Source organism: Balaenoptera borealis (assembly GCF_965194805.1).
Source record: "Balaenoptera borealis genome assembly, chromosome: 7".
In the NCBI taxonomy this organism is placed as follows: Eukaryota; Metazoa; Chordata; class Mammalia; order Artiodactyla; family Balaenopteridae; genus Balaenoptera; species Balaenoptera borealis.
The window spans coordinates 9,376,357-9,390,677 of NC_138864.1; the positions used below are offsets into that span (position 1 = coordinate 9,376,357).

Below are 14,321 nucleotides of genomic sequence, written 5' to 3' on the forward strand. Positions count from 1 at the left end.
AGATCAAATAGGCCTAACAGACATAAATAGAACATTCTATCCAACAACAGCATAATACACACTCTTCTCAAGTGCACATGGAATATTTTCTAAGATAGACCATGTGTTAGGCCTTGAAAGAAGTCTTAGAAAATTCAAGCGGATTTAAATCATACCAAGTATGTTTCTGAACACAATGGCATGAAACTAGAAATCAAGAACACAACCAGTGGATCAAAGAATAAATTAAAGTGGGAATAAAAAATGTTTCTTGAGACAAACAAAAGTAGAAATAAAACGTATCAGAATTATGGGATTCAGCAAAATCATTTCTAAGGGGGGAAGTACATAGCAATAAATGTCTACATCAAGAAGCAAGAAAGATGTCAAATAAATAACTCTACACCTTAAGAAACTGAAGAAAGAACAAACTGAGCCAAAGTTAGCAGAAGAAAACAAATAATAAAGATTAGAGCAGAAATAAATAAAATAGAAAACATAAAAAATAGAAAAAAACTAACCAAAGTAAGAAATGGTTCTTTGAAAAGATACAAAAAAAATAAAAATAAAAATAAATGACAACCCTTAGCTAGACTAACCAAGCAAGAAAGGAAGAGGAGCTAAATCAACAAAATTATAAATGAAAAAGCAGACATTACAACAAATATCACAGAAATTCAAAGGATAATAAGAGGCCATTACGAACTGTATGCCAAAAAGCTAGACAACCTAAAAGAAATAGAAAAATTCCTAGAAACACTATTAACCAAGACTGAATAAAAAAGAAATAGAAAATCTTAACAGACCAATTACTTGTAAGGAGATTGAATCAGTAATCAAAAACCTCCCAAGGAAAAAAGTCCCAGGACCAAATTACTTCACTGATGAATTTTGCCCAACTTTTAAAGAAGAATTAATGCTGATCCTTCTCAATCTCTTCCAAAAAATTAAAGAGGAAGGAAGGCTCCCAAACTTGTTTAATGAGGCCAGCATTAAAATCAGAAACGGACACTCCAAATAAGAAAACTACAGGTCAATATCTCTGTTGAATATAGATGCAAAAATTCTCAATATAATAACTGCAAACCAAATTCAGCAGCACAGTAAAAGGATCATTCACTATGATTAAATGGAATTTATCCCTGAGATTCAAGACTAGTGCAACATAGGTATATCAATCAGTGTGATACATCACATTAATAGAATAAAAGAAAGAAATTATACATTCATCTCAATAGATGAAGGAAAACAATTTAAGAAAAATTAACATCCATTTTGATAAAAATTCTTAACAAATAAGGCATAGAAGATACCTAAGTCAACATTTTAGTGGCCATATATGACAAACCCACAGCTAACATCCGATTCAATGGAAGTTTGAATGCTTTTCTTCTAAGGTCATGAATGTGACATCAGTGCCCATTCTCACCACTCCTAATCAGCATAGAACTGAAAGTCCTAGTTAGAACAAGTAGCTAAGAAAAGAAATTAAATGTATCAAACTTGGAAAGGAAATATTAAAATTGTCCCCATTTGAAAACAAAATGACTTTATATATAGAAAATCCAAAAAACTCTTAGATCTAATAAATGATCACAGTAAAGTTGCAGCATACAAAATTAACACACAAAAATAAATAGTGTTTCTATACACTGGCAACAATATTTCTGAAAAAGATAAAGAAATTAATCCCTTTTCCAATAGCATCAAAACAATAAATAATTAAGAATATATCTAACTAAGGAGGTGAAAGATTCCTGTACTGAAAACTACAAGATACTGATGAAAGAAATAGACACAAATAAATGGGAAGATATCATGTGTTTATGACTGGAAGAATTAATAATGTAAAAATTTCAATACCACCAGAAGCACTCTATAGAGTCAACGCAATCACTATCAAGATTCCAAGGGAAGTTTTTAAAGAAGTACAAAAAACCTCCTAAAATTTATAAGAAAACACAAATGACCCTTAAAAGCCAAAGATATCCTGAGAAAGCAGAGAAAAGCAGGAGGTATCACACTTTCTGATTTCAAGCGATACTAAAAACCTATAGTCATCAAAATAGTATGGGACTGGCATGAAAACAGACAAATAGACCAATGGAACATAAATAAACCTAAGTATATTTGGTCAACTAATATTTGCTATGGGAGCCAAGAATACTTAATGGAGAAAAGAGAGTCTTTTCAATAAATGGTGCTAGGATAATTTGATACTCACACATAAAAGAATGAAACTGCACCCATTTCTTATACCACTCACAGAAATTAGCTCAAAATGGAGTAAAGACTTAAGTAAGACCTGAAACCATGAAACTCTTAGGAAAAAAACAGGACTAAAACTTCTTGATGTGGGTCTTGATAAGGTTTTTTTTTTTCAGATATGACACCTAAAGCACAAGCAACAGATTAAAAAATAAAAAAGTGGGACTACTTCAAGCTATAAAAAGCTTCTGCGCAGAAAAAGAAACCATCAACAAAATGAAAAGACGACCTATGGAATGGGAAAAATATTTGCAAACCATATATCTAATAAGGGGTTAATATCCAAAACAACAACTACAACAAAAACTCATACAACTCAGCAAAAATCGAATAACCCAATTCAAAATGGGAAAAGAACCTGAATAGACATTTCTCCAAAGACGATATGTGAAGGGCTGACAGGCACATGAAAAGATGCTCAACATCACTTGTCATTAGGGAAATGCAAATCAAAACCACAGTCAGATATCACATCATGCTTGTTAGAATGTTCATCATCAAAAAGACAAGATATAACAAATGCTGGTATGGATGCGGAAAAGAGGAAACCCTTGTGCACTGTTGTTTGGATTGTAAATTGGTACGGCCACTGTGGAAAATAGTATGGAGGATCCTCAAAATTTAAAAATAGAGCTACTATATGATCCGGCAATTCCACTTCCAGGAATATACCCAAAGGAAACAAAAACACTAACTCGAGAAGGTATCTCTACCCCCCTGTTTATAGTAACAATATTTACAATAGCCAAGACATGGAAACAACTGAAGAGTCCATTGATGAATAAATGGATTAAAAAGTTATGCTATATAATTCAGTCGCAAAAAACAAGGAAATCTTATTATTTGTGACAACATTGATGGACCTGGAAGGCATTCTGCTAAGTGAAATAAGTAGTCAGACAGAGAAAAGCAAAACTATATAATCTCACTTATATGTGAAATTTTAAAAAGCAAAAATCTCATAGAAAAAAGATTAGACCTGTGGTGGCCAGAGGTGGAATGTGGGGAGAGGGGGAATTGGAGGAAGGTGGTCAAAAGGTAAAACTTCCAGTTATAGGATATTAAGTACCAAAGGTGTATGTACAATGTGATGACTATAGCTAAAACTGTTGTACAGAAAGGTAGTTAAGAGAGTAAACCTTAAGAGTTTTCATCAGAAGAAATTTTCTTCCTTTATTATTTTCTTTCTTTTCTTTTTATTGTGCCCATACAAGAAGATGGATGATAGCTGAACCTACTGTGGTGATCATTTCACAATAGGTGTAAATTAAACCACCATGTTGTACATCTTAATCTTATACAATGATGTATATCAATTATTTATCAGTAAAATTGGAAAACAAACACAAACAAAAGAAAGATATGACTAAGAACAGAAAAAGTAATTAAATTTTCCTTCCTAATACGATTTTTTCTTTTTTTAGAGTATTAGTCATTTTATTTTTTATTTATTTATTTATTTATTTATTTATCTATTTATTTATGGCTGTGTTGGGTCTTCGTTTCTGTGCGAGGGCTTTCTCTAGTTGCGACAAGCGGGGGCCACTCCTCATCGCGGTGTGCGAGCCTCTCACCATCACGGCCTCTCTTGTTGCGCAGCACAGGCTCCAGACACGCAGGCTCAGCAATTGTGACTCACGGGCCCAGTTGCTCCACGGCACGTGGGATCCTCCCAGACCAGGGCTCGAACCCATGTCCCCTGCATTGGCAGGCAGATTCTCAACCACTGTACCACCAGGGAAGCCCAATACGATTTTTTAAAGAGAAAACACAAGAGAAACTATGGAAATAAAACAATTTAAAATAACCAGAGTTAAGTAAGATTGCTGATGTAGAGCAGTAAACAAAAAATCAACTTTGTAGTAACCAAGAAAAACCAATGAGGTAAATTTAACATTTTGGAAGCCTTAATTACAATTGCAAACAAACTCTAAGATTTTTAGAAATGAATCCAATAAATGAGGTTAAAGAACACTAAAGAAAAGTGTATGAAATATTATTTAAGGATATAAAAGATTAACTAAAAGGAGGGGTAGATTATACCCACTGAGGGAAAAACTGTATAATAGCAGGGTTAAATTCTTTCTAAAATGTATTTAAAATTCAATCAAAATTTTGAGAGCCATTTTTGCCACATAACTATACAAACCAATTTGTATATTTTCAGGCACCATGAAAGTATAGTTGAAACTATTAAAGAAGAATAAAGAGAATTTAACCCATCAGGTAGTGAAACTTAAAAATAAAAGAGTGTATTTTGATACAGATTTACAAAGTAGTCCAATTAAAACTATTGAGCCCAGAAAGAAATCACTTCAGTAAGGGAACTTGAAATATGATAGAAAATAATTTTATAATGAGCAAGAAAATGATAAACTATTAAAAAATCTTGAATCCTTGACATATATTAAAAATATAAAAATAAATATTATAGAACAGTTTTCCTCAGTTTCTTTGTTAATATTAAAGGATTTTTATATTCTATGTACTACCTTGGAATTTTTTCAGCTGACAGGTAAAATTATCTCCTCCAAAGCTTAGAGAGTCACCGTGGATGAAATTTCCAACCTGATTAACATTTATTAATAGAACTGTTAGACTGCTCTTTGAAATATTTCCAAAAAAATCTAAATAGTAGAGTGATTTGCTACCCTGCATAATGTGCAAGCATTTCTTTAAAATGTACATTCTTTACAATTTTACATTGTATCTTTTCTCCTCTAATGTGATTCAATTCATTTCTCTCACAGAATTTTATCCCAATATATTTTATACTTGAAATTATTTTATTAATCTCTCCATCATATCTGTACTATAAAGTTTTATATGAAAATTGATTTTTAAAAAGTCTCTGTAATTGTATATTTCCAAGTTAATAAATAATCTGGATTGATTAATTACCATGCTACTATTAAAAGTTGATCAAACTAGAGAAATGTGTTATAAATTTTAATAAATCTTAAACATAAAAATAGAAATATAATTTAACTCTATATGCATATCTCAATGGGCAGCAATATGATTTATTTCACATTGTGTTCCTGTGCCTCTGAGTGAGTACTACTTGTGCCCGACTAAGACTTCATCATCATTCTTAGAGATACACACTGTATCTATGTTCATGCAAATTAATAAATGAGCAATAAATGAGCCGGTGAGGAGTTTTGTCATTCAATTATTTTAATTCCTTCTGAGTCATATGCCAAAAGTGACACTGTGGTCTATTATCATTCATTACTTTTAGCAAGTGAATACCTGGCAGCTTAATTAGTTCCCTTTTCAATGTTGTTGAAAGCAAAAAATGAAACTAATGATTCAAACAAATACTTTTTTTTCTACATAACCATTTGTAATTGTTTTATAAAATGGGAGCAAAATGATTGACAAAAGAACACCTGGACCTTAACGGAAGACTTATTTGCAAGAGGATTACTTCTAGGAAGGACATACAATGATGTTGAGGATATGGAAACACAGTTCTTTTATACTAGCTAAGAACTACAGTTTGAGCACTGCTTATAGACAGCATCTAAAATGATAGAACTGGGCTAAGAGACTCAAGATGGATACCGTTTTTAAGTTTTTTTTTCTTTTTTTTAACTTTCAAGATACTAATCCAATGTACTGTGTCACAGCATTTATATAAATTTTCAAAACACAATACAGTATTATACATAGCCACTGATGACAAATTGTATGGAGTAATCATAGTTCAGGCATACAAAAATGGAGCTGGGCAGCCACTGAGGATCTGATCTAAAACATGTCCCTGTACCACCAAGAACCTGGACTTTCTGTGAACTATCTCTAACCCAAGGACACCAGTCATCTTTAAAACAACTTCTGCTAACTGCAACCTTGTTTCCCAAGGTTGTTCTCCCTTGTAACTATGCAACTCTTTCAGACCCAAACAATCTTTACTTAACAAGTGCCCCTTATTTCTTGCCAACTCCAATTATAATTCTTGATAAACACCTCATATAACAATAACCTTGTGGCTTCTGCCTTGATAAGTCCCCCCTGTTTTGTTGTCTGGCAGAACACAAATACAATTTTATATCATATGTGTGTATATGTATGTATGTGTGTATGTATTGTGTGTAGTTAACAAGAATTTCAGAAATGAAGGCCAGATTGAAATAAAAAGTTATTTATTTGGGATTTGTTAGGACTGTAGCCTCAGAGACACAGATGCAAGAAGCTATGTGGCAGTTAGCAGATGTTGTTTTAAAAATGGCTGGTGTCCTTGTGATTCTGGGGGTGAAACCGCTGGAAGAAAGACCTCGGTCCTTGTCTTATTTGAAGAAAGAATTCAGCAAAGAGACCAAGATTGTGGAATAAAGACAGTGTTTATTAGAAGCAAACTACCTGTGTATGAGCAAAACTCAGAGTGAGATGCATGCAATAGGGGTGGCTTAAGTTTCTCACATGGAGGTAGTTTTCCAGGTTGTCTCTGGCCAGTCACCTCGCTTGTGCCCACATTTGGTCTGACTCAGGGTCCTTCCTGGGTGTGCGCATGCATCTCTCAGCCAAGATGGATTCCAGTGCAAAGGTTTCTAGGAAGTTGGCAGGACATATTATGGGCTGGCATCTCCTTCCTCCTTTGGCCCCTCCCCTAGACTGAGGACCTGTTCTCCACATGTGTCAGGCTGGGAAATTCCCTTGACCGCAAGAATGAGTAAGTTGTGGTCACTCTGTCTTTCACCTAATCAGGGTCCAATGTTCCTGCTGGTACTTTATCTCGAAGTGTCAGCAGAAGACCAGTTGCAGCTGCTCAGCCTGAAGCCTATCTATCTCCTACCTCACTTGGATTCGGCACACTTCACAGAAAAATCAAGTTATCAGTGGTGCAGAGATGTGTCTGAAACCGGATCCTCAGTAGCCACCTGCCCCCCATCTGTATGCCTGAACTATGATTTCAATCTGCTGTCATATTATACATGAGGTAACATTACACAGATGTGAAAGAGAAGGATACCTACAAGTTTCAAACTTTTGATTACCTTTGATGGTGGTTTGGGTGGTTTCTACTCTTTCCTTAAATTTATGTTTTTTCTAAAAGGAAATAAAGTCTGAAGAATGGAGAAAGTGAGGCAGAGGCAAGAAAGATAGGGCTGGACCCAAGGACAGCCACCTCATGCACAGGCATTAGGCAGAAGACAAAGCCACCTCCTTGTTTTGCATTTAATAAGGCCAAGACCCATGGAGGAATGGTATCTAAAACAGAAACTTTGCAGCATCTGAGCAAGAAACTCTGACCATGAAAACCACGGAGCATGAACAATAAAAATGCCCAGGTTGCTGATGACCCTGTATGACCTTCCATGTGTGGTGCTCCACTAGTAAGGGAAAATGTAAGCGAAAACAGCTCTAAGAGAACATGTACAGTGGCTTTAGGAGACAAATGTGCAGGACCTGGAGCTGATGAAACCTGGTGCAATCCAGGCCACACCTCAACTTCCCCTCAACGAATAGCCCACCCCTAATGAAAAAGACCCCATCCATTCAAAAGGTTAAAAATAAAAGGGGGATCAAAAAACCCTGCGCATGACCACCCTCACAAGGATGCCCACACTCTCCTTCTTTGAGTGTGTAACTTTCGCTTCTGCCCTAAATAAGCTGCTTCTTTGTTCTCTTTGCTCCTCAGCCTCAGTGTGTGTGTGTTTGTGTGTTTTCCTTTGTGTTCCTCACCCAAATTATTTTGGATGAGTTGAACAAGAGCCTGGACTTTTGATAAAGCTTTTCTGGTATCAAAAGTACAGAGGGAAGGAAGGATGAAAGGAAGGGAATAAGAGCTAAGACACAGAGGAGGGGTTGATTTTTAAGTATCCTCAACAGATAAATTAAAGAATTACATATGGCTTCCTAGGGAAAAAAATAAAGGACACATAAGGAACACGTAAGTGTACATATAAGGTATACTCGACACATGCAAAAAGATAGAAGGCAAAGAAATACTAAATGCTACACTGACCATGAAAAGTAAGCCTAATATTGAGATGTGTCATGCTACATTTTCACAGAAATGTAAAAAAGTCAAAGACGATCATAATGGAAAAGAGTATGTCTTGTTTGTTTATTTGCTTAAAGCTTCAACGTCACAGATGACCAAAGAGCTGAAACCTTTTCCATATAAACAAGAATTTAGAATTATCCTACAAAATAGTTACGTTGTCTTGTACAATTGCAGTACTTTTTACTAATTTTACAATTAAGTGTTATAACAGCATTTTTATCTGCATTTCAAAGCAGTATATTGAATGGTATATGTACAAAACAATCAATTTTACTCTGGTCAAAAGTGGATAAGAATTGTACAAAAATATTTTAGTAAGAAAAATGCAGCAGAAGAGTTGGCACACATAAAACTGACCTTTGAAATATCCAGAGAGATACTTGAAAACTCATTCCCTTAAGAGCCTCTGAGAAGATGAGTTTGCCTGACTAATTCTTGTTCCCTACTGTGTCTGTGTACTGTTAACTATTTTTCCCAGAATAAAAAGAGTCATCAAGGTTATTGGTTATGCTAGACTGGAGAAAATAAGGCCATTATAAATAACTAACTGTTTCTTTGTAGTTCTGTGTGTAAGAGTGGGTGGACGTCCAGCTTCAGCTTTTGGGTAGATTAGATTTTTAAGCCTCATTTCATAAGCAGGACAGATTAACCATTCTCATAAATGCTGAAATAAGATTCATAAACATAAATGAAGAGCTGGTTTACAAAATTTCACAGTCTGATCACTCTCCAAATTTACCAAATGGAGAAGGAAGTATAGGCTCAGACTTTGTACTAACTGTAGACAGTGAAATCAAGTTCAGGAGGCAATGAGGGTGGCGTATGTGATCTATTGAGCTGCACATCCTCTCTGGAACTGCATACCATGTATTTTATTGAAGAAGTCTCTTGTGTACTTTTCACATGCAACTAGTTCATTATATCACAAAACAGAAAAGATAAAACATCTAGAAACTGGTTAATAGCTAAGTGAATCTTAGAGAACAGAAAACAGCTCTGATGTTAAACCACTTTTCAGATGCTATCAGCATTCAGAAGGAACTCTTTCTATTCCTGAAATTCTTTATTATACAATACACTAGAAAGATTGTGACTGGTATGGCACCTCCTACTCTTTGGGTTTCAAGCCCATATGATATTGAGGTAGCTTCAAAGAAAAAATAACTTCAAATGCATCATGCCTTGACAACTTTCTGTGCATGTTTTCAGGGGCAATAGCCCTGTTAATGTCCCAGGATTATAATCGGGCCACTATTCTATATCGACAATAAAAGTGAAGTGTAACCATGAATTTCATTACTTTGGCCATAACCATGGATTGCTTTATACACATTCTATAGTAAATTATATCTCAAGGGAAATGTCTGAAATTAATTTCTGAAATTAATTTCTCCATTATGTAACATCATGTACTGAATGTCAGAAATAATTAGAAAATAAATTAACGATATAACATTTTAATATATTTATTACTTATTTGAGGTTATTCCTTCATCCATTAACTATGCCAGCTGGCTATAAGGGTGAATATGAGAAAGTCTGCACAGTTGAAGTGGCTGTTGTGTAGTATAAAGCAGTTTTTAGAACATAGGACATGTTAGATTCAGGTGGGATGAAGAAGCATTGTCATACCCTTATTTATACTGCTTAGAGTTCTGAGTGGTTATTCCATTTGTGAATCTGGCTTCGAAATTACAGAGAACATATTGTTCAGTTGGCTGTCTAGGTTCAGGAAAAAAAATAGGTCAATTAATAAACAATGACACAGAAATATGAGATGTGGTCCAAGGTACAATTGAACTATAAAGTCTATAACTATCTATGGGATTTAGTCTATAGAGGTGATCACATACGCAAGGTAGCAGAAAATAGTACAGAACAGCCCAGTTGAAAATTGAACCTGGATTTGTAAATTTTGGCAGCAGGGGGTTCTACTTTTGGTGTTGGCAGTAGAGGTTACGTTGGATTTGCCCTGTCTCTAATAAACAGCAGTTGTACATTCTTGAAAAATAACTACATGAAAATGCTAGAAAGCTAAAAACACATGCAGGAACCAAAGGGTTTAGACACTTAAGGGAATGGCACTAGGAATAGTGTTTGTATGGGTTTCACCAGATGGCACATCCCGGTTCTCTCAGTTGGATTGGCAAGCAGTCATATAAAAAAAGCAAAACAGAAACAAAAAAAACCCTCAGTCTTTTTTTATGGCTGAGTAGTATTCCATTGTGTGTATCACATATTCTTTATCCATTAATCTGTTGATGGACACTGAGGTTGCTTCCATATATTGGCAATTGTAACTAATGCTGCTATGAACATTAGGGTGCATGTATCTTTTCAAATTAGTGTATTTGTTTCTTTTGGATGTATACCGAGGAGTGGAATTGCTGGGTCATATGGTAGTTCTATTTTAGTTTTTTGAGAAACCTCCATACTGTTTTCCACAGTAGCTGCACCAATCTGCATTCCCACCAACAGTGCACAAGAGTTCCCTTTTCTCCACATCCTCCTCTATTCTTGTTATTTGTGTTCTTTTTGATGAGATCCATTCTGACAGATGTGAGTTGATATTTCACTGTGGTTTTTATTTGGGTTTCCCTGATGATTAGTGATGTTGAGTATCTTTTCATGTGTTTGTTGCCCATCTACATTTCCTCTTTGGAAAAAATGTCTATTCAGTTATTTTGCCAATTTTCTAATCAGGTGGTTTGTTTTTTTGATGTTGAATCATATGAGCTGTTTATATATGTTGGCTATTAATCCCTTATCAATCATATCATTTGCACATTATCATGCTCCCTGACTTCAGACTATAATACAAAGCTACAGTAATCAAAACAGTATGGTATTGGCACAAAAAGAGGCACATAGATGAATGGAGCAGGATAGAGAGGCCAGAAATAAACCCACGCACTTATGGTCGACTAACCTATGACAAAGGAGGAAAGAATGTAAAATGAAGAAAAGACAGTCTCTTCAATTATTGGTGCTGGGAAAACTGGACAGGTACATGTAAAAGAATGAAATTAGAATATTCTCCCACACCATATACAAAATGGCTCATATACAGCTCATACGACTCAACATCAAAAAAGCAAATAACCTAATTTAAAAAAATAAAATATAGAATAGATCAGAGGTTATAAGAATGTAGGGTAGGTACAAAGATGTAACATAAAAAATTTGGGGTAGAATGATGAAACTGTATTTTGATACTGGTGGTTGGTTTATAACATTATGCATTTTTCAAAACTCATACAAGAAATAAAGTAGATTTACTTGTATGTAAATTACAAAATAAATTTTAAAAAGAAAAATATACCTAGAGAAATTAAAATTGGAATGCTAGGAAACTATATAATTAACCCAGAAGAAGGCAGGAAATGCAGGAACAGAGGAACAAAAAAGAGGGAGAATTATAGAAACAATTAGCAAAATGATAAACATAAATCCAACATATCAATAAATTAAATATCAATAGACTAGACAGTTGAATTATATTTAGAGATAGCACCACTTGTTGAAGAAACTATCCTTCCCTGTTGTGCATTCTTAACATCCTTGTCAAAGATCAGTTGATCATACAAGTGTGGATTTATTTTTCAGCTCTCTATTTTGCTTTGTTCATCAATATGTCTCTCTTTATGCCAGTACCATAATGATTTATTTTTGTAGCTTTGTGAAATCTTGAAGTATGATGCCTCAAGCATCGTTCTTCTTGTCAAGATTTTTTTGGTGGTTCAATATTTTTTGTGGTTCCGTATAAATTTTGGAATCATTTTTCTATTTCTGCAAAAGATGCTATTGGGATTGTGATAGGAAGTGTATTGAATCTACACATTGCTTTGGGTAGTATGTACATTTTAACCATACAGAGTCTTCCAATCCACAAACATAGGACGTGTTCCACTTATTTAAGTCCTTAACTTCTTTCATCAGTGTTTTCTGTACATGCCTTTCATTTCTTTAGTTAAGTTTATGCCTAATATTTTATTCTTTTGATTCTATTGTAAATGGGGTTGTATTCCTAATTGCCTTTTCAGGTAGAAAACTAGATAGTCAAATACAAAAGAATGAAATTGGACCCTTATCTCACACCATAGACAAAAACCAACCCAAAATGGATTAAACATTTAAATGTAAGACATGAAACTGTAAAACTCCTAGAAGAAAACTTAGGGGAAAAGCTTCTTGACATTGGTCTTGGAAATGATTTCATGGATATGACCTCAAAAGCACAAGCAACAAAAGCAAAATTAGACAAATGGTACTACATCAAACTTAAAAGCTTCTCGCCAGAAAAGGATACAATCAACAGAGTTAAAAGCCAATCAAACCAACAAAATAGGAGAAAATATCACAGTTATTATATTTGATAAGAGGTTAATTTTCAAAATATATAAGAAATTGCCATAACCCAAAAACAAATAAACCAAAAAAAAAGAAAGAAAGGGCTAAATACTTAAATAGACATTTTCCCGAAGAAAATATGCAAATGGGCCAACGGGTATTTGAAAAGATGCTCAACATGACTAATCATCAGCAAAATGCAAACCATAACCATAATGAGATATCACCTTACACCTGTTAGCATAGCTATCAAAAATGACAAGCAAAAGATAAGAAGTGTTGATGCGGATGTGGCAAAATTGGAGACCTTGTACTCTTTCGGTGGAATTCTAAACCAATACAACCAACCTGGAAAACAGTATGAAGTGTCCTCAAAATAATTAAAAATAGAACTATTATATGATCTAGCAATCCCACTTCTGGGTATCTATCCAAAATAATTGAAATCAGGATCTCAACCAAGCCCATGTTTATTGCAGCATTATTCATAATGGCCAAGATATGGAAACAACTTAAATTCCCATAAACAGATGAATGGATAAAGAAAATGTGGTGTATACCTACAATGGAATATTATTCATCATTATAAAAGAAGGAAATCTTTCAATATGTGACAACATGGATGAACCTGGAGAACATTATGCTAATTGAAATATGCCAGTCAAAGAAGGACAAATATTGCATGATTCCACTTATGTCGATTGTCTAAAATAGTGAAATTCATAGAAGTGAAGATTAGAATGGTGGTTGTCAGAGGCTGATGAGGAGTCCCAAACCAACGTGTATAAAATTTCAGTTATGCAAGACGAATTTATTCTAGAGATTTGATACAGAACATCATGCCTATAGGTAACAATACAGAATTGGACACGTAAATATCTGTTAAGAGGGTAGATCTCATGTTGTGTTCTTATCAAAATAAAATTTTAGATAGATGATAGATTGTAGATAAATAGATAGATAGATAGATAGACAGAAGATAGCTAGATAGATGGAAAAGAATTAGAGACTGTCAAATTGGATATATAAGTAAGATCCAAAATATTCTGTCTTCAAGTGGCATCCTTCAAATATAAAGGTTTAAGTTAAAAGTGAAACAATGCAGATACATTACATGCCAATAAATATAAAAGTGGAGTAACTATTAACATCAGAAAAAAGATAGACTTCAAGACAAAGAGCATAAGCACGGGTATTGATACAAAAGGACATTTCATAATGACAAAAGAATTGATTGATTAGGAAGATAATTTAGGACAACAGTCAAATTTGTATGTGTGTAATAGCAGAGCTTCAAAGCAGATGCTGCAAAAGTGATAGAAGTTAAAGGAAGAAATACAGAAACCCACAGTCTTAGCTGGAGATGTTAACACCATTAGTTCAGAGAAGTGGTTGATCCTGGTAGGGTGAGAGGATTCACTGCAAAGTTGCAATTCCTGGGTTGAAGAAAATGTTCTTTATCTTGAGACAGTTATTGTGTCACTTAAGTTTAAAAATTTGTCAAGACATCAAATTATACATTTACGATGTGTGAAAATTTTAAACTTATTAAATGTATCTCTAAAAAAATAGTACTACAAATAATATTGACCTTTAGATGGTAGACTTGCTTTTTACAGTGGTTTGAATCAGCAATTCTGAAACTGTTTTCTCTGTATCTAACCTTGAGAAAATGAGTAAATAGATTGAAGATAAATAAAGGAAACCA

The 14,321-nt window shown here is 34.2% G+C and overlaps 1 long non-coding RNA gene across 1 annotated transcript in view; it reads right to left on the minus strand.

Annotated features, from left to right (window-relative positions):
• Window positions 1-524: 524 nt before the first annotated feature.
• Window positions 525-14,321, minus strand: part of LOC309632312 — a 1,044,736-nt gene continuing 1,030,939 nt past the window's right edge. The window contains exon 2 of the long non-coding RNA XR_014246854.1: window positions 525-3,852. This is a non-coding gene — a long non-coding RNA (uncharacterized lncRNA). The remainder of the gene's footprint in view (window positions 3,853-14,321) is intronic.